At 42.0% G+C, this 20083-nt stretch overlaps 1 protein-coding gene across 34 annotated transcripts in view; it reads left to right on the top strand.

Moving 5' to 3' along the window:
- Nucleotides 1-20083, top strand: part of SORBS2 (sorbin and SH3 domain containing 2) — a 370833-nt gene that overhangs the window by 216035 nt on the left and 134715 nt on the right. For 2 of the 34 annotated variants that reach the window (XM_054554824.2, XM_054554828.2), the window contains exon 3: nucleotides 6636-6691. The exons of 31 other annotated variants lie outside the window; for them this stretch is intronic. The gene's annotated coding sequence lies outside the window, so the exon portion shown is untranslated. Of the gene's footprint in view, nucleotides 1-6635; nucleotides 6692-6715; nucleotides 6793-20083 lie in introns of those variants that run through there. One more of the 34 variants, XM_054554817.2, reaches the window with a different exon arrangement.

Here is a 20083-nt window from a genome sequence, read left to right as displayed (position 1 = left end):
TACGTGCCAGCAGGGATGAATGTCCTGACAGCGTGTGTCCACTGTGCACGTGCTTCCACTTGTCAGCATGGGTGAAGCCTAAGTATGATGTGTAGACAAGACCACCGCTTCTCTCTGCTCTATTCCTGCACAAGCCACACACAGCAGACTTGTATTTCTGTCGAGGGCTCCGGTTTTCCATCATCTATTTTTTATAGCACTGATACTCAACCAGTTGCAGCAAATGAAGGGTATTATTTCTGGTTTGAGGGCATCGTGATGCTGATTTGCCATTCCTAGGAAGCAAACTCACCGTGTTGGGCTCTCTCATTTTACCATGGGAGACCCGGCTCCACAAAACGTAAGTGTTTGGAGATGCTTGATATTTTCACAATGTAAATAACAATTTCCCCATGCATGAGGGGGAAGGGTCATGTAATAATAAGATGGGAGAGGGATGGAAATTTTATTAGGTTCGATTTGTGGTAGGGTGACAGTGGGTTGAAGACAAGCAAAATAATTTGCTGCGTCCTGCAGTTTCTTAGTGTATCATTAATCTTTGAGAGAATTTGGGTATATTCTGAAGCAGCTTGGTGGCATTTCAGAATCAGTGCCATGTGCTCTTTCTGAAATGTCACATCTCCTCATAGCAATGTGCTCCCCATATAAAATAAACCTGCGTTTTTAGATTTTAAAAAGAGTGATGAAGATTTGGAAATCAGGAAGCATAGAGGGAACCATTTCTAAAGGACCAGAAGCCCTCACCCTGAACACACACCTCAGTACACGCATCCCCTCACGCACCAACAAACACGTAGACTTTCAGAATTACCCTGCAAACTAGCAATAACATCAACTTAGAATGCTTTTCGCTTACAGTAGATTTACTTAAAAGGATTAGTTAAATATCAATAACAAATACATGCATTTTAAGTTGCCCAACGTTAAGTTTTGAATCTGTAGTGTATTAATTCCTTCAGGCCTTTGGTGGTTTTGCAAGAGCTAATGCCCTACAATTCATTTCTCTATGAATATTTTTCACATTTTAGGTGTATAGCTATTATTGCTTTTTCAAGCTTGTGTTTTGTTTTGCCCTATATTTCCAACTCTAAGACCATTTATTCAGCTTTTTGACTTTGTGAATGTAATTACCATTTTAACTGGTAAAAAAGAAAATGCCAGTCCAACCCATACAAATTGCTATTTTTCAGTGTTCCTAAGTGTCTGTGCTTTACCCAGCAGCAAGATCAATAGAACACCAGGATGGAGACAAGTCAGCTCTCAGCTGCGTTATTCACTTGCTATGAACCTTGACAGCTCATTTGCAAGTTCACACTTTTTTGATGCTAGAGTTCTTGAATCCCTGACAGCTGAACCTTCTAACTCCAGCTAACTATGCAAATAGAGAATGGAACCCAGAGGGTCCCCTTGCACTGGTATCATTTCCAACATATTATTTTGGTCAAACACACAAATCAATTCTTCTTGAATGCTTTCTAATAAAAGGAAACAGTATGTGGAGAGTGAAAAAGGGGAGAATTGAAAGTGTAACAAAATAAGCCTGAACTTTGTGAGAGTCACAAAAAGAATTCAAGGCCTAATATTTAATCAAAATTAATTTAACAAAATTGTATTAAGACTCCTCCCTTAGACCCACTTGGGGAATGTTTCAGATGCTTTTTCTATATAAAGATATGTTTAATCTGATAGAGCAAGTGGAATTTTTATAATCCAGAAAAATTATTTATTCTTAGAAAAGAAAAAATCCTGGACATGTGACCAGATATGGTAAAAAATATTTGGGGGTGACATTTTTTGGCACGAAACAAAAAGAACATAGTTTTTTTATGAAATACTTGGCAAAGTAGAAAGCTTAAAAATATTTCGAAACTTGCCCGGTTGCAAAACCACACAGCATGTTTTGTTTTTTCTGTTTTGGGAAAAGGAAAATCTCCGGGCTGGGACCGGCTTTATGAATCTCAACACTTCACTTCCCCTGACAGGAATTAGTTAAATCAACTGAAGTCCTGTTGGAATGCCTCGCCTGTCATCTGTTCTGCACAAAAATGAAACACGTGGCATTCTAAGAAAATCCCGAAAGCAGCCAATTTCTCAGAAAATATTTGAATGACCCTGGAAGGTTAATGGCACAATCATTTATATGAAAATTGCTTTAAATGTGGAAAGGGTATTGTTCTAGGGTCAGCAAAGTATATGTGTCATCTCAAAGCTCCACATAAACAGGCTGCCTCGATTGACTTGGAAGTGGAGGCAGACGTTGAGGAAGCCGTGGACAGCACAAAAACATTCTGATTATTGCTTCTTAGTGCCGTGGCTGCCCTCTCACTCTTTTCCGTCCCGTAGTGTGTCCATTTCACGAAGCAGTGTGGCTGCCATTGTGAAGGGACTCCTGAGCGTGGCCCACACTGGGGAGCCCTTGTGCTCCTTCGCCTCCTCCCTGGAGCTCCCAAATGTGTTTCTGTAGCTGAGCGGAGGGTGGAAAGGTTTGCTTATTGGCAGGAAACTTCACTGCCCTGTTAAAATTGTTTTCCCATTTTACCTCAGAACTCAACATGAGGTCTCGATCTTTAGATGGTGGACAGACCCTGACTTCGTGAAGGTTTTGTATGGTCAATAGGAAAGTCCTTGCCTTCCTCATATCTGCCCACCACGATGCGGTGCCCATCCCCGCAGAGGCAGCCGCCTTCTCCATGGCTGGGCTGAGACCCTGCTCACGGCCCCACCCCTCAGCTCCCCACCCACGCTTCAGAAGCAGGGTCTCCGAGCCCTCATGGGTCTCATAGGCTGTCTAGGTTTTGACCAGACAGTATTTTAGGTTTTATGTTTCAGGACACAATTCCCCCTTTCTCCCCACTGCCCACTTTATTTTAATGGAATTTCTTTTGAATTGCACCTGTATTGTTAGCACAGGCCTCCCTAAATGGTACAGCCATCCAGGGAGGGCAATGGTTCCAGTAAAGGAGCAGACACATTCCTGACCCTGATGGAGGAGACGGGAGACCACCTGCTCTCCACACCCCCCTGTCCCCAGCCACTTTGCTTTCTCCTGCAGCCAGGCCTGGGCAGCTGCGGTTCTTCTCTATCAAACCTCTTTACACCCCCAACCTGGAACTTGAAAGCAGAGGAAATTCTAAGCAAGATTAACCTCTCCTTCTATCTTGCCTTGAAAACAGTAAAGAAGCAATGCTTTTGGAGCACTTAAATAATTGCTGAAAAGGGAAAAATCGTGGGCAATTCCGATGCCGGTGAACATTGCCAGTTCTTCCTTCAGGCACTGTTCTATAGGGAAGGAGGTTAGAAGCTCAGATTCACAGATGTTGCTAAGAGCAACCTGGAACTCAGACATTTTTCACTGTGCTTTACTTGGCATGCCAACTTGAGGGAGAAATGTTAGCAATGGGGCACAGGGAGAAACCATGCCAGTAGGTATGGTATTGTTAGGTAAAATGGAGCGGCCTTGCTTGTTGCGGAACCTTTCAGTCTCCCTAACTATGGACTATCGGGTTCCTGATTTTCCAAGTCCCTGCTGAGGGCGGGTTGTTGTGTGGATAGTGTCTTTCCCCTCTGCAGTGGTTGTGGCACACACAGATGTGTGAACCTTGACCACAGGCTCGACACACCCTGGTGTCATCAGGTGGGTTGTGTTCCAGTGGTCCTGAGCCAAGCAAGACCCCAGGAAAGACTCTGGAAAAAACTGAAGGGGGCTGGATGTCACGCACAGTACATACCGTGTGCCTGTAACGAAGCAGGCATTGGTTTCATTTAGGAAAGGTATTGTGTCCGAAGCCCCATTTTTAGACGGTTAAAAGTATACAAACGGAAACTAACACCGCCGTCATTAACTGACATTGGCTTCAACCTTTCCTGAAAATCTGCCTTCTCTTACTACTTTCTCTGGAGTCTCAGGTCTGCCCAGGAACCTCCAGAATACCCAGTTCCTTTGTGGTCAGGCTTCTTTTACCTTTGCAGGCCCAGGGCACTCACAGGCCAGGGAAGACTTTTAAATGAGAACATCAGTTTGCTACTTGCTTTAATCCCACGATTGCCTTAGGTGCAAAGCACACTTTTTTATTTTAATAGAAGCCCAGGCTTGCACAACAACACCTTCATGAAGATTGGTCATTTCTGAGGTTGACAAAACCACAAAGTTTATTGAGATTGCTTCTTCATTGACAGTCTCTAAGCACCTAAGAAGCAATGACAAGGCAAACTCTGTGGGATGATGACAAGGGTCCCTTGCGCTATGGCAGTGGAGAGTGTGTCTGAGCCAGGCTGTCTGTGGGGAGACCCCACCCCACCCCTAAGACCTGGGTGACTTGGCACCTGTCTGTGGCCCTGCTTCTCCATCCACAAATGGGAAATATCACAGGCCCTACCTTGTGTATTATTGATATAAGAACTTGGAAAAGAGCTTGCTGTAATAGTAAGCATGGTAGATGTTGGCTGCAATAAATAATTGTGTTGCTGGGAACTCAGCAACATTAGGATTATATTAAAAATAAAATTTAAACATTTTTCTGGGATATGTGTTAATTGCAACTGTTAAATAAGGTAAACTTCACAAAGACATGTATAGAATCTTAGTTACCTATAGGTAATTATTTTAATTCATCATGGACTAAGGGGACAAAATTACACCCACACACACACATACACACACACACACAAACGTACACACAGTAAATATTTTCATGATATCGTCTAGGGATGTCAAATTAACAAAAATTAACGTAAAAACGATGCCTTTTCAATGAGATTATCATCAGATATTATTTATGAACAGCTTAAATAGAATGAAGACTTGGAAGGATTTGGGGGAAGGCTTGCGTGTGTGTGTGTGTGTGTTTGTGTGAGAGAGTGTGTGAGTGTGTGTGAATGTGCGTGTTTGTGAGTGTGTGTGTGTTTGTGTGTGTGAGTGTGTGTGTTTGTGTGTGTTTGTGTGAGTGTGTGTGAGAGAGTGTGTGTGAGTGTGTGTGTGAGAGTGTGTGTGTGTGAGAGTGTGTGTGTTTGCCCTTTTTTCCGTTTGTTTTCAGGATAGTTCCATTTAGAAAAAAAAACTTTCCTCCCAAATTTGCAGATATCTGCAAATAATATTCTGCCAAGAAGCAAAAAAAAAAAAAAAAAATAGTTTGATTCAATGGAAGCAAATCTCCTAGGATGTCAAAGCAGAGGACATGTTGCTGTTAGAGCATTGATGTATCTGCAGAAACACGCATTGCTTTTCACCGTGAAATCAGGGCCATCCCTTGAAATAGGTTGATTAGGAAACTGTCTCATGAAAGGATATGAGGACCCCAGGCAAGTTCCCACCAGCCCCCAGGCACCTCCCCACATCCCATGACCGTCTTTTCCTACCTGTTCTTAAATTCCTGCTCATGAGGTCAATCCTGTGTTTTGAAAATGCACAGGCCTTGTATAAAATTTCTTATAATGTGTCTGAGAGAGGAGTGTGATCCTTTTCTGCCTGCACAGTGTAGAGCCTTAAATGGTCAGATAAGCTGCTGCTGCAGCCCTATAAGTTGCAGAGAGCAGTCCCTGAAAGGGAATTCCAATAGTGTAAAGAGTCTGCAACAGAAGGTTGTTGCCAAATTTAGAGAAAGAAAGGATCCTCAAGAGCTGGTGTAATGATCAAGGATGAGGGGGACCTGAAGAGGCTTCCTTGCACCCTGAGGGGTTTCAAGTAGAGGGAAGGCTTTGGAGCCCCAATAGGGAGAAGGCTATGGAGAGAGAGAGCATTTGGGGAGAGCTGACTTTAAAATGCTGGAAATGACTTTGCTTGCCTCTCACCCTTCCTATCTCCCTATCTCCCTCCTCTCCCCACCTCCCTCCTCTCCCCACCTCCCTCCTCTCCCCACCTCCCTCCTCTCCCCACCTCCCTCCTCTCCCCACCTCCCTCCTCTCCCCACCTCCCTCCTCTCCCCACCTCCCTCCTCTCCCCACCTCCCTCCTCTCCCCACCTCCCTCCTCTCCCCACCTCCCTCCTCTCCCCACCTCCCTCCTCTCCCCACCTCCCTCCTCTCCCCACCTCCCTCCTCTCCCCACCTCCCTCCTCTCCCCACCTCCCTCCTCTCCCCACCTCCCTCCTCTCCCCACCTCCCTCCTCTCCCCACCATCGTATGCAGAGTTGGAAAGGACTGGAAAAGCAAGGAGGAGGTGGGAACGGCAGATGCGAAGGATATTAACACTATGGTCTTTGCTGTGCTGCATGCTTCCATTCTATTGAAATGCTGACCAGTAGCCACACAGGAAGCTTTGTCAGAGGAATTTTGTATTAAATAGGGGCAAGGAAAGAGGAACCGAATCAGCAAAACCAACCATGGGGCTGCCAATATCACACTGCCTGCTTCACCCCCATCTAAAACCAACTCTGGGTAAAACAGCCCCAATTTCCCCTTTTCCATATAATTAGTTAATGGTGACTAATTGTAGTATGTAACCAACTAAAAACAGTAAGTATCCACCCAGTTTCTTTTCCGCGGTGTCTGTCCTGAGAAGTAGGTAGGTATCAAACTGTGTAAAGAAAAGAATATATGATGACAACGTTGTCCTCAGTTTGATCTCGCCACTGTTTTGGTTGTTTTGGGGAGTGTGGGGCAGACCCCACCCACCTATTTATTGTGACATTTCTTTTCTAGAGCCAGAATAGGACAGACTCATACACCATTCTGATCTGGGTGCATTTCTTCAGAAGGTACGCTGTCCTCACGGGAAACCGCCCGCCACTGCCTGGGCTTGGGGCTGATGAGGCCAGGAAGAAACTTAATGCGTGCACTTTAACAAAAAGATTTCCCAGTAAGTTAAGAAAATAAGACGGTGGGCACCAAAGAATTTGCGCATGCCTTGACGTCTCCTTGACGTTCACTTCCGTGCCGCTCCCAGCAGCATGTCTGGCTTGACAGCCTGCACAGACACCCTTGATTTAGGCTGACTGGTTTGCAAGAGGCCAGGGGAACATCAGAGGAAATGAGGCCAGGAGAAAGCAAGGATATCAAGAGAACTCGCTTTTTTCTCCCAGAGTGATTATTTTTGAATTCTTCACTCTGCCTTATTTCAGAGTGGAATAATAGCACGCCATGGGTCTAAGGAACATGGCGAGGAAGCTGTAACTGATCCCCTTGTCCTAAAGCGCCTTCCTTCATGCTGCTTCTCCCTTCCCATGTAGCTTCTGCCTCTTCTAGAGGATGCCTCTTGGTCACTGACGCTTCACAGGGGACCAGGAACGCCCTTATCCCCAAGCACACACCTTGTCTCAGCCCTTCCAAGCCCCTCCACCCCATCAATATGCAGTTTCCTGCCTCTCCACCTGGCTCTGCCCAGTGGGGCTCCAGAGAAGCACGGGATGGGCCCTTGCTCTGATGTCACTGTTCACTGTTATCTGGATTTTACTACCACCATATATCACTCATCTAACTCAACATGGAGAAACTTACCCAAATCTATCTCCCCAAAAGCAAATTTATTTAGCTCTCTTACCCCTTCAGGTCGCACTGGTGCAGTCTTTGGATTGCAAAAGAAGAGACACCTAGAGGCTCTGTTTGAGCCACTGTGTCAGTTTCTAGAGCTGCTGCAACAAAGTGCAACCAATTGGGTGGCTTAAAACAACAGAAATCTATTGTCTCACACTCTACGTGAGGGTGTAGAAGTCTGAGATCAAGGTGTCAGCAGGGCCGGGTTGCCTGTGAAGGCTCCAGCAGCGAATCCTTCCTCACTTCTTCCCGCTTCTGATGGTTGCCGGCCGTCCTTGGCTTATGGCAGCATCACCCATCTCTGCCTGCATTGTCTCAAATGTTCTTTCTATGGATCTGTCTCCAAATCTCTCTCTCCATGTAAGAATACCAGTCATTGGATTTAGGGCTCACTTTTCTCCAGCATGACCTCAATTAACTGGATTACATCTGTAAAGATCCTGTTTCCAAATAAGATCCCAGGTACTGGGGGTGAGGAAGGACTTCAACATACCTTTTTGGGGAACACCACTTGCCTGCAATAGCTACTTTTGGATATTGGGTCATCTCTAAGCAAGAAGCAGCTCCAAATTGTCTACTGTAAGCTCAACACACAGCGTTTAGTTCCCAAACCCAAAACTCACCCCTTCCCACAGCCACAGAACTGACCCACTCTGCAGGGGCCCCAGAAGGGGGCCTAATGTCTGTGGGGCAGGACTGACCCATGTGGTCCAGGCTATTTCTGAGTGAAGCCAGAACCCAGAGGACTAATAACCCCTCACAGTCACACAGGCACTTTGGTCTCCCTGAGAAATCATGAACCTCTAAAACCCTGGAAAATATCTATATGAATATCCACATAAGCCTGGAACTTACTTTTTCCTAAGTACTATGATCATGCTTGTAATAGGTGACTCTTCTCTGACACTCTCTCTGTCACACTTTGATGCTCTTCCTATTCGCACATGCTATTGAGATTATCTTCCAAGGGAATGAGTTTTCCTAAAGCCTGATGTGTCCTCTTGATTGTTCTGACTTTGGAGAGTGACGGAATGCCTGGGAGTTCACTTATTCTCATCCAGATAATTGAGAAGATCACCAATCTCCACTGAACTTTCCATCTTCTATCTTCTACTGATGGATTACTTTCAAAAGGAAAGGTTTAACTTCCTCAGTAGAAAATCAGGTTTCACATGTGCATATTTTTCAAAAAAGGAGGTCAGATATTGGAGCACAGACATCAGATTTTGAAATTTATTATCCACAAGTTACAATAATAATTTTGTGATACTCTTGGTCCTCCATCTGCACACTGATTTGATTGTATATCTAGAGTGAGACAGAGAAACAGGTACATATATATATATAGAGAGAGAGAGAGAGAGAGAGACAGGCCGGGAGGGAGGGAGGGGGAGAGAACACTTTCTAAAAGCCAGTGCTTGGTTATTGCATCAGAGAATCTCACTGAACAAATAAATACCAAGAGGCTTAGTTAGGTATGACAGGGCAAAGATATTTTATAAATATTTTGGCAAGTAGAGACAAGAGAAAATGATGTGTGAGGTATTTTCAATAGAAGCCAATTGAGCTTCCTCATCTGCATGAAGCATCTGAGCTGTTTTCCTAAGTTCCAGCTCCTCCTCCTCAGGTGGGCAGCGTTACAGCCTCTGCATTTGACTCTGTCAAGATGAGACTGTAGGAAAGTGAGTTCTTTGTATCATTGATGAAAGAAAGGATTTAAATTAACCATTGAGACTGAGTTAAAATAAAATAAAGCTGTTAAAAGATCATGGCTGCTTGACCATGAGAAAAACCTAGAAAATATTCATTTGCATGAGTCATTTGTTCCCCAAGAACGGCATTCTGTTGAATGGTGTCCATGAGGAAAATGCTTAAATAGATACCATAGGTTTTTTAAAAAATTATTTCATCAGTAACAATGCAATTTGGGTACAGCCTGATCTGCAGCTACGTCAGGCTGCAGGCTTTTGAGGCTTCACGATGGCTGGTACATACTCACCTGTTCCCAGCAGGCAGCCAGGTACCTGGATGTCCAGCTCCAAAGGCACAGCTGCATTTAACGCCTGGACCTGCCCAAGTCTGTGACCTCTGGAACTCTAGGGGCTGACCTGTTCCCTTGTTCTAGCTCTGGGATAGCCCAGTGCAAACTTACTACTGCAACCCAGTTGTCCTCTCCATGGCCTGCAGCAGTTCACCCAAGGAGTCCCTGAGCATCCTTTCTTGGAGGAACTACAAAGAGACTCGCTCAAGGACTTCCTGTCAGCAGCAGAAATGCTGAGTCATCAGTATTCTGTTACAGTTCATTGAATGCAGTGCTGAGAGTGGTGCAGCCAGATGGACAATAGTGAGGGCTCCAGGGCCCCAGCTCAGTGCTGCACACAATGGATGACACCAAAGAAAAGCTTTTATTAAAATAATACAGTCTATAATGAAGAAATTAAATTTTACAAAACTTCAACCCACTCTCCAGATGATAAAATGAATTATTAGGAATATTTCTTTTCCAAAAAAAGAAAGAAAGAAAGAAAGTATATTGACCTTTTAACAAAACAAAATTAGAATTACACTGTACTGGTTTGTACCTTGTACTTGCATGTCATTGTTTTGAGAATATTTTTCCATATCATTAAAACATTCTTTGAAAATGTAAACTTCACAGATCGAGACCATCCTGGCTAACACAGTGAAACCCCGTCTCTACTAAAAATACAAAAAATTAGCCAGGCACGGTGGCGGGCACCTGTAGTCCCAGCTACTCGGGAGGCTGAGCAGCAGGAGAATGGCCTGAACCCGGGAGGTGGAGCTTGCAGTGAGCTGAGATTGCACCACAGCACTCCAGCCTGGGTGACAGAGTGAGACTCCATCTCAAAAAAAAAAAAAAAAATGTAAACTTCACTAGCTACAGAGGGAATTAGACAGTAAATAAGCAAATTACAACACACCCCAATGACAGAATACAAAACATTGACATGTAATGTTAGAGCCAAAAGTTCTTCTACACTGTTATATTTTTCTCACTTCCCCGAAAAAAAATTACATAAGTTGTACTGTACAAGAAATGTTTTCTTTTCTCTCTACAAAGTAGATCATGATAGTTCTAAACTTAGGCAGAACCATCTGGAATCTGAGTCATTAGACTAAGTAAAAAGAAAAAGAGGAAAAGTAATGAAGCACTCCCCCAGGAAACTGAAGAGCTGTACTATTCCTTGTCTTTCACAGAGTAGAAATTAGGGAATCTGAGCAAACGTTAGACTGGATGATTTTCTGGAATTAACTGACCTCGAGTACACAGATCCACGTGGCTACAGAACTGTGGTCATCTCTAGACTGGACAGTGAGGAGTGTTCTCCCCACATCGGCTCCATAAGGACGAAGCAGGCAGAGGAGGCCCTGAGAGTCTAGTTCCCCTTGTTACTTATTCAGAAAATGGAAATACAGATGGAAACCCTGTTTATAGTTCCTTAGAGGGCAGTCCTCTGAAAGCGGGGATTTGCTGAGCAGGCCCAGAAAGAGATGAGTAGAAAGTTAATGAGAAAACTAGATTTTCTGTCATTTTAAAATATGCAGACTTAAAAGTCAGTAGCACATTACCCTGAACAAGAGTTTTACTTGTTGAATACCAGTAGAACTTATAACTTATACTTTACCACATAAGGAAATAAAGGAAAGTGGGAAATAAGAAGCAATTTCTATGACTCAGAGATCTGCCCTTCCTGTAGGAAGATGAACAACTGCCATTTATAGAATTCTTATCATGTGCCCATTGACTGTGCTAAATGCATTACATCTATGATTTAATCTTCACAACAACCACTGGCAAATAGGTATTTTGTCATCCTATTTTACAGCTAAGGAAGAGGAGATGGAAGGGCTGACTTCATTCGTTCTTCCACTTACTCCCCTCAGAAAACATGCATTTGGCTCCTCGTGTGCAGCCAGCACAGTTCCAGGGCTGGAGATGCCGCTGGGAGCAAGGACATCATCTCTGCCCCCTCAGGGAGCAGACGGGACATGCAGCTGGGGTTTGCATCTGGTCTGCCTGGCTCCAAAGCACTGAAACCGAACACTAAATGGGTGATTTAATGAAAAACCTGGGAGATGTCACCCTGGGAGACAAGAAAATAGCATTGCATCTTAATTAATTTTCTTCCTGATCTGAGAATCGCCATGATTAACTTTAGAATTAGGAACGACTCTGATTAAAATAATTAGTGCTCCTGTGCATCATTTTGTGATGACAGGTGAATACAGAAGGCATTCAGTTAACCAGATTTAAAAACAAGGGCCTGTGGTTTTGCTGCTTCACCAAAAATAATCTTACCAACCACCATGCTTACACAAAACAGATGGTGAAAGAAGTATTATCAGTATTCATCTAGAGCATAAGAGATAAGAGCCATCAAGATTACTAGAGTTAGATGGAATGGCAAAGACAGGACCCTAACAAAATACTTCCAACTGATTCCCATCCAGAAATACAGGGGTTTTTGGGGCAAGCCAAAAGTCTTAATCAACCCTACAGTCAGGTGAAAACATTTGCCTAAGTAACAGATGGTAGAACCAGAGCTTGAAAGCGTGGAGTCCTGGTCAGGTTCTCTCCAGCACGCTACTCAGTGGACTTCCTCGGGGAGCACAGTCACTGGTTTTGCACAAAACCTTCCAGGCTCCATAATGGAAGGGAGAACCTTAGCTGAATCGAGTTCTTGGGCAGGCTGGATAGACCTGCAGACTCAGAAAGCAAGCACTTGGTTTTTGCAATAGAAATATGTTTTTGAACATTCTGATAATCACCACGAAAGTTATTCTCCATAAGTTTACTGAAAAAAAAATATTTATAAGAAATTGACCATGTATAGTTTAAGTGTTTTTCAATATCTAACTCCTAGGCAAGGATTGTACCATAAGGATGGGTTTAATTGTAAAAGCCAATCATATTCCAGTGAGAGTCATCAAAGAAAACATAAAATCTGTCTGGAGCAGATTCAGGGACAAACATTAATCAGTAACTCAAAACAGTGATTGAGTTGCATTTTTCTGAAGCTTTATTTTTTCTGAACAAGCCATTTATCTTGATTTATGTTAAAATGTGTAGCAAACCTGGTCGTATCAAAATAAAATAAGCCTAATCATGGGACATTTTTGGAAATCATGCTTTTTGTTACATAATGGTTTAATAACCTTGATAATTAAGGCTGGTTTCCTAATGAAAGCCTATTTATTTACAGAAGCCTGTTGAAATGAAGTTAATAATGTCTTCAGGCTTTTCTTTTTTAATGTAAACATGATCTGATAAAAGCTTAATTTGGTAATCTGATGAAGTTATTAACCTGTCACTGATTTCAAAACAATCAAATACATTGAAATAAATAAGATTTGCTAAGTATAAATGCCCGACACAAACATATAGTTAAAAAGCCAATTACCGAATTTATTGAAATCCTTTTAACTTTTACTTATATGTGAGTATTGTTACTTTGAATGTAAATCATTAACAAAATCCATTGACTGCACCTATCTGGTTAGCTGTAATTGTCACCGCTTAAGCAATAGGATCGTTAATGCAAACGTGGACAATCCTTAAGAATCTGTCCACTCTTCAGCGGGGATGAGAATTTGCTCTGATGAAGCTCTTTTGATCACATCAGTGTAGGTTGAAGTGAATGACTCGTTTAGTAGCCGTGGAAATCACACCAAGCAATACAAAGAGATGAGCATGTGTACTTCCAGATGCTGCTGCTTTTGTGGTGGCGTCTGTCCAGGGCTTCTGATCTGTTCAAAGCATACTTAATGCCCCTAAATCCAAACTCGCTTGGTTTTGCTCTCCCTTTACACTGTAGTTGATTCTCTGTAATAGCCTCAAGTAAATATAAAACAAGGCAACCCAATACTTTACCCACAGGACCCTATGTTCCTTCCAGAAATGTGTCTCCTATTTAAAGATGCATTCCCAAATGTGCTAAAACAGACCCTCCTCCCAGACGCATCTCCATAGCTTCTATTTCTGAAATCCCTGGTTTATGTCCAGGCTTCCATACTATATTTGTGTCTATTTTTCCTGTGTCTGTTTCTATAACTTTCTAATATATTAATATTTATACATTTGTAGAACAAACCGTGTAAGAAAAGAACATCAAGGAAATAAGCAAGCAATATTCTGGTTCATTCAAGCCAAGTCTAGTGGTGTAACAAAATATATTATATATAAAATATATTATACATCTAAATATCCTTATGTTTCTGTATATGAGGTTTCCAGAGCTATTGTTTGTTAGCTTAAGTAACAGAGCTTATACAAAATAAGCATTGTAGGTTAAGTGTCTTGGGGGAATGGGTCTTTTGAAAAACGGTCCCTGAAAACTTTGGGTATTGTTCTATTTAAAGTCAAATTGTACTATTACATTCCTTTGATATTTAACACATATTTATTGCAAGCCTGTTATACATAAGGTACGATGGAAAACACAAACGTGAGTAAAGCATGATCCCTGCCCTCAAGAAAACACCAACATAAATAACATAAAGTAAGACAAGATGAAGTGGCACAGAAAAGGAACTGTATTAGTTTAAACGAGTGAGAGGGATTTATGTAGTTTTCATAGGGGACTATTTTGAGATGGACTTCTAAAACTGTGTGTAATTTTAAGAGTAATTAGAGGTAATCTCAACGAATAACACATCTCACAAAAGATGAATCAAAATCACACCCACCTCGCCACACCAGTCATGGGCTCCTGGAAGGCAGGGATTTGTTTGGATTATCCTGACACACCTACGATCCAGAAAATATCGGATACAATGTAGGCACCTGGTTAAAATGTGCTGATTAAACTCAAATGAAGGTTAAAACATGAAATGTACAAAAAAAGGAGCAACAAAAAGTTCAGTTTGACTAAAAAACAAAAACTGAGAAGGAAAATAAATTCTTGAAAATTAGGTTAGGATCATGTTGTGTTGGGCTTGGTTTAGAATTTATTAATAGATAATGTGAAGTCAGTGTTCCTTTCAAAATATTAGCCTTGCAATTGCAGCTTGGAATTAAAAGGAGAGAGATCAATATTAGGGGGAGAACTAGGGACAGGAGAGCCAATTAAAAGATTATTATGGTAATTTATTTGATAAAATAAAATTAAAATGACAGAAATGACAAACCTGAAATTAGTAGCCATATTAATAAGTACTATATGAAGAGCAAAAACAAAGATCAAGACAATAATAGCCCACATTTATGATCAATCCCTATGGCCAAACACAAAGTTAGAATTTTGATTAATTACTTGGGGTTCTTGCCACACAAAGTTGTTACTCCCAAGTTTATAGATGAGGAAATTGAAACTCAGAGAGATTAGCTATGTCAAAGAAGCTCTGCTAGAATCTATATTGGGATGCTAAATTAGACGGCAAGTATATTTGACCCACTGGCATAGAGTTCTGCATGGTAGGTGGCAGAACCCACATTTAGAAGCTTTCTCAAATGCCGCTTCTCCTTTGAACACAAATGGGCAGTTAGAATATCCAGCAGCAGTGTCATAATTCCAAACAAGAACCTCTGCAGCCTGGTGCTTTTTGCAGGATAATTTCCATCCTTTTGTAACTAAAGGATTATAGCAGGCTGTGATGGTTTCTAGCTGTTGACCCAAAAAGGCTGAAGTTCAATATAAATATTAACAGGAGAAATGCTCAAAAATAGATCTGCCTAAATCCCTTTTTGAACTAGTCAAAGATTTACCATAATTGATAAAAGAAAAAAGCCTCTTCATTAAATGATAAACTGGCAACACGGTCTTATGTATGATTCTTTTGTTTTTAAGTACACTGAGCATGAAAGATATGCAAGGTGCTGCACTAGGAGCAGTGAGAGATAAATGGGGGAAAAGACACCATCCTTAATCTCACAGGTGCTGCAGTGAGAGAAAGAGACGTGAAGGAAACGAGTATTTAGCATTGCTCAAGGAAAGTGTTTTGAGAACACAGAAATAAAGAGTAATCAACTCAGGAAAAGGAAAATCTTGAAGGATGGCTAGAATTTTGTAAATAAAAAGGTAAGGGAAATTCTACATCCAGATTCGGGAAACAGCATGAGCGTCCATGGTGGATTCCAGGGAGAGCAGATAGGCTGGCAAATTGAGAGAGGTGGCCAAAGACAAGAGTGAAAAAGAAGAATGGAGTCAGGTCATGGGGTGGCCTTGAGGTCACCCTAAATTGTTAGAAGTTGACCTCTCAGACAGCAGAGGCCCCCCATAGTTTGGCTAGGTATTAGCGAGTCCTCAGGCAACAATGTAAATGACAGAGAAGAGAGGAAAGAAAGTTAGATTAGGACACCCACCGGAGTTCTCAAAGGCAAACTCAATCTCATCACCGGTTGGCCCATAGGATACTGTTTTGTGGGTTAATTCTGCAAATATCACAGCACTCTAGAAAATACTAGATTAAAGGATGACTGGTGGCTATGAAGACTATTAACTAGCTGCTCATCCTTTTGTCTTTTTTTTTTTTTTTTTAACTCTCTGCGCAGTGGAATATCCCAAGTATTCAATAAAAACATGCAAAAGTTGTCCCAGCACAGCTTAAGATCAAATTTATGGTGTTTCCACTCCTCAAACACCCAAACATCATCAAAAAAAAAGCCAATACTGAAAGAAAATAAGAAACAAGAGGTAGGTTAAGAAACCCTGGATCTTTTTCATACTAAGCTTCTTTTATTGTTAACTTCACTTGGAAGTTGAAACAATGAAAGGCTAATTTATTAGACTCTTGAAACCACTTCCTGCTGTTCAACAGTACAGAAATCGGCATGCCGAGTAGAGGAGGAAATAACTTGGAATGTCAGGTGCTAATCAGTAGATGTCAAAAACACCGAGAAGGGTTGCTTCTTAGTTATCCGTTCTTAATGTACATGGCACACCAAGAAAAGTTTGAAGTAAGCAAAGTGATTGAAAGTATGTAGCTGCCACATGGCTGGAGCCCATGGATTAATACACTGAGGTTCCTCTTCCTTATTCCCTTATGAGCCCAGGACCTTGACGTTCACTGAAGAAAGGTCAGCGTGCTGCCCCGTGTCTATGAATTACTTTATTTCCTCGACTCCACAGAGATAGTGGAACTAGAAAGATGCCTGCTTTAAAAAAGAAACATTACAAAACTTCAAAAGCTGTTACATTTCCAAGCACGGATACGACACACTCCCTACCTCAAGCCCTCAAATTCTGTATGCCTTAACAAATACTGGAAATCATTCTAAGGAAATGAATAGAATAAGCCTCAGACTACTGCTTGGAGCAATCAGCATCTCTGCTCTTTCTGGCTATTTGAGTGCACTTGTATGGGCTGTCCTTTCTTCTCTCAACTTCCCTTAGAGCCTCTGAATTATTTTCCACGACCCTCATGGAAATAGATTGCTCTGTTAAATACATTGCTTAGATTTTAGCACATTAAAACATACCCTGTTCTATATGATCCATGATGCAAGCTAAATTGGTGCTCCTTCTCCAAAGACATAAAATTGTTTTCAAAGTTCTTAAGGGAGACAGAGTGAAACAGTCCTTGTCTCTGTGTTTTCAGCGAAGTTGCCACCACGCTACCAGCAAGAAGCCATCTGTGTTATGTCAGGTGCTTGCCTCTACGGCCAGAGTTGTGCCCCAAATACAATATGCTTTTAGTGGCTGTGGGATTTATTAATTTCTCAGATGTTTGCCTTCTTCCCGCTGTGATGACATGAATACAGCTCTGGCTCATTTTAGCTACAAAACAAAATAAAATTATACTGAATCTTAGAAAACTGTTTATTTTCCTGGGCACTTTGGGTAGGCTTTTGGGTGACATTAAAAGTGTTAAAAGCTCATGCTTCTGGTTAGTAGGCACTTAATATCAACAATATTATCAGTGATTCAGCCTTTAATTAAGGGGAAAAAGAGTCAACATTCTTAGCCAGAGTATGGGTATGAAGGAGGAGGTTCCTTATGGGCTCTTCAAACAAGACTCTTTCAACAAGTTTCTCAACATTCTGTCTCAGAATAACTAATAATCTATTCCCAATAATTTTTTTATCACCAATCAGATGCCAGACACAGATTCATTGTAGAGTACCATTCTGCAAAGCCTGAAGTGATATTCACAGTTTTCACACTTCTAAAAATATCCAAAAAGGCAATGTAGCTGCTTCGTGTTAAACTACATTAGAATAAATTGCAGAGACTGTTTTCCAAATAATGCCACTTTTTAAATTAAATACCCGCATGAATGATAATAATTTAAAATTAACATAATTTATCATAGCTAATTAGAACTGAAGAATCATTTTGATATCCAAAGAATTAGAAACTCTTTTTGTCTTACCAGAATTTCACAGATGTTTTTCATATTTTTTAAACAAAATTTGGAAAGTAACCCATATGTCCCTGACACTGTTCTCTGGAAAGATAGATAAAGCTTATACGTGATCGTAGCCATTTCATCATCCTGTCTGGACCCAGTGACAAAATATGATCTCTTTTTTGTTTATTTTTGTGGGTAGTTCTGAAGCACTGTTTGTTCCAAACATCTCTTACAGAATTCACGACCTTTTAACAGGTATTAATGGTGTTTATATAGTGACTTGGAGCTTAAGTGATTGTTTTGGCTGAAATCTGAAGAACTTCTCATTTTTTTTCTTCCCTGACTACATTTTGCTACACATTGAGAAGGTTGTTTTGGAAAAAAATGTATATATGTGCACTCTCACATGATAATTCTCTCTAAATTATTTGAAAGTTGAGCAACACAGGGCCTAATTATACGGAACCAAAGTCTGTAATTCCTAAGAGGAAGACCTCAGCTCTCTGGGGCAGTGCCGCTCCTCATGTGATTGATTTCGTCTTCTAAGACAGCTTTTGTTTTCCCTTCTTCCCAATGCATGCAAAACATAAGCCACTTGACTATGCAGAAAGATCTGGGTATTTTCTTCTTCCACTTTACAGTAAAATATTTGACTTCTTTGAAACTGTGCCCAAGGGTTCATCTTCCGGCTATACCAAAAAAGTTATTTCTCCATTACGCTTGGTTTCCAAAATTCCAACTGAATGTGACAAAAAGGAGGGGCTCTGACTTTCTTGGGCTGCCCCACGAAGTTTGCCTGCAGAAGCTTCAAGGGCTCCCTGCTACTGGTTCTGTCATTCGCTTAGGAAGGTAGGGCAAAGTTCCAGTCACCGTGCTGATCTTGTCTGCAAAGAGATCAAACGTTCACGTCTGTCATAGTTAAAGAGTAGGTGGGGACTGGGTATGGTGGCTCACGCCTGTAATCCCAGCACTTTGGGAGGCCAAGGCAGGCGGATCACCTGAGGTCAGGAGTTTGAGACCAGCCTGGCCAACATGGCAAAACCCCGTTTCTACTAAAAATACAAAAATTATCTGGGCATGGTGGCGGGCACCTGTAATCCCAACTACTCAGGAGGCTGAGGCAGGAGAATCACTTGGACCCGAGAGGCGGAGTTTGCAGTGAGCCAGATCACAGCCAGGGCGACAGAGTGAGATTCTGTCTCAAAAAAAAAAAAAAAAAAAAAAGGTGGGAAAGCAGGAGTTAGAAAGTGGCTCACAGTTGTACTTTGTGATAGATTGTCCCACACTATCCTCTGAGCAATCCCATGAGGCAGGTGAATGAGGAACTTTAGTATCCTTCCCACTGCAAAGCTGAGAAGATTGAGGCCTAGGAGGACAAAGCGATGTGCCTACGGTCACGCAGCTATGTGTCGGGGCCGTGGCTGGAATCTAAGCTTTTAAGGTCCTGGTTCAAGATTGCTCATCCCACACGGCCTCATTTCAAGGGGTGACTTATCAGTACCTCCACTGTGAAAAAACTGCAATTCATTCTTTGAGGTGATCATGTAAATACTACTCAAAAAATTCAGTAAATGCATCCTCAAGGTCTCCAAACCAAAATATAATTTGCAAACTGTTTTCCAGCACCTGGCACAGTTTTCACAAAAGATGGAGTCACAAGGCGGAGCAGCTGGGTACCAGAGGCGCAGGCCAATCTCTTAGATTCACGGAAGGAAGGAAGAAAGGGAGAGAGGGAGGGAGGGAGGGACACAGAAAGGAAGTACAGTCTTTAAAGAGGTGCAGGTGAAGTGACCTGGGCCTAAGGAAGAGAAAGCAATTTCATGGGTGTGATCTACTGGGTTACAGTGCCACCGGAAATATGTTCAATAGCCACCATGTCACTCAACCCAAGACAGTTAGAAGGAATACAGAGTTTAGTGTAAAATTGGGGACTTTCTTCTTATAATTATACATAGATATAAACTTAATGGAACTATTGAAATTTTCTGGATTCTGACTGTGGGAATACATTTATTGGGATAAAACCTCAGCTGCTGTTACAGAGATTCAAATTAACAGAGGTTAAACATGAAAGATGTGTATTGCTCACTCATGTAAAAGTACAGATCGGTGGTGCAAGGCTAGTACAGAGGCTTCACAATTCTGGGAACCTGGGCTCCTTCCATTTATTGCTCTGTCTTTCTCAGCACTAAACATGGCTTCCCTTGGTGGTCAAGAGGGCTGCCGCAGCTCCTGACATTAGTTCTGCGTTCCAGCCAGCGGGAAGGGGAAAAGCAAAGAGGGCGCCTCTTGCCTTTAAGGCCACC

The sequence above is a fragment of the Pongo abelii genome, chromosome 3 (assembly GCF_028885655.2).
Source record: "Pongo abelii isolate AG06213 chromosome 3, NHGRI_mPonAbe1-v2.0_pri, whole genome shotgun sequence".
NCBI classification, from domain to species: domain Eukaryota; kingdom Metazoa; phylum Chordata; class Mammalia; order Primates; family Hominidae; genus Pongo; species Pongo abelii.
The sequence above is the reverse complement of the archived record's forward strand: the minus strand, read 5'-3'. Positions and strand labels throughout refer to the sequence as shown.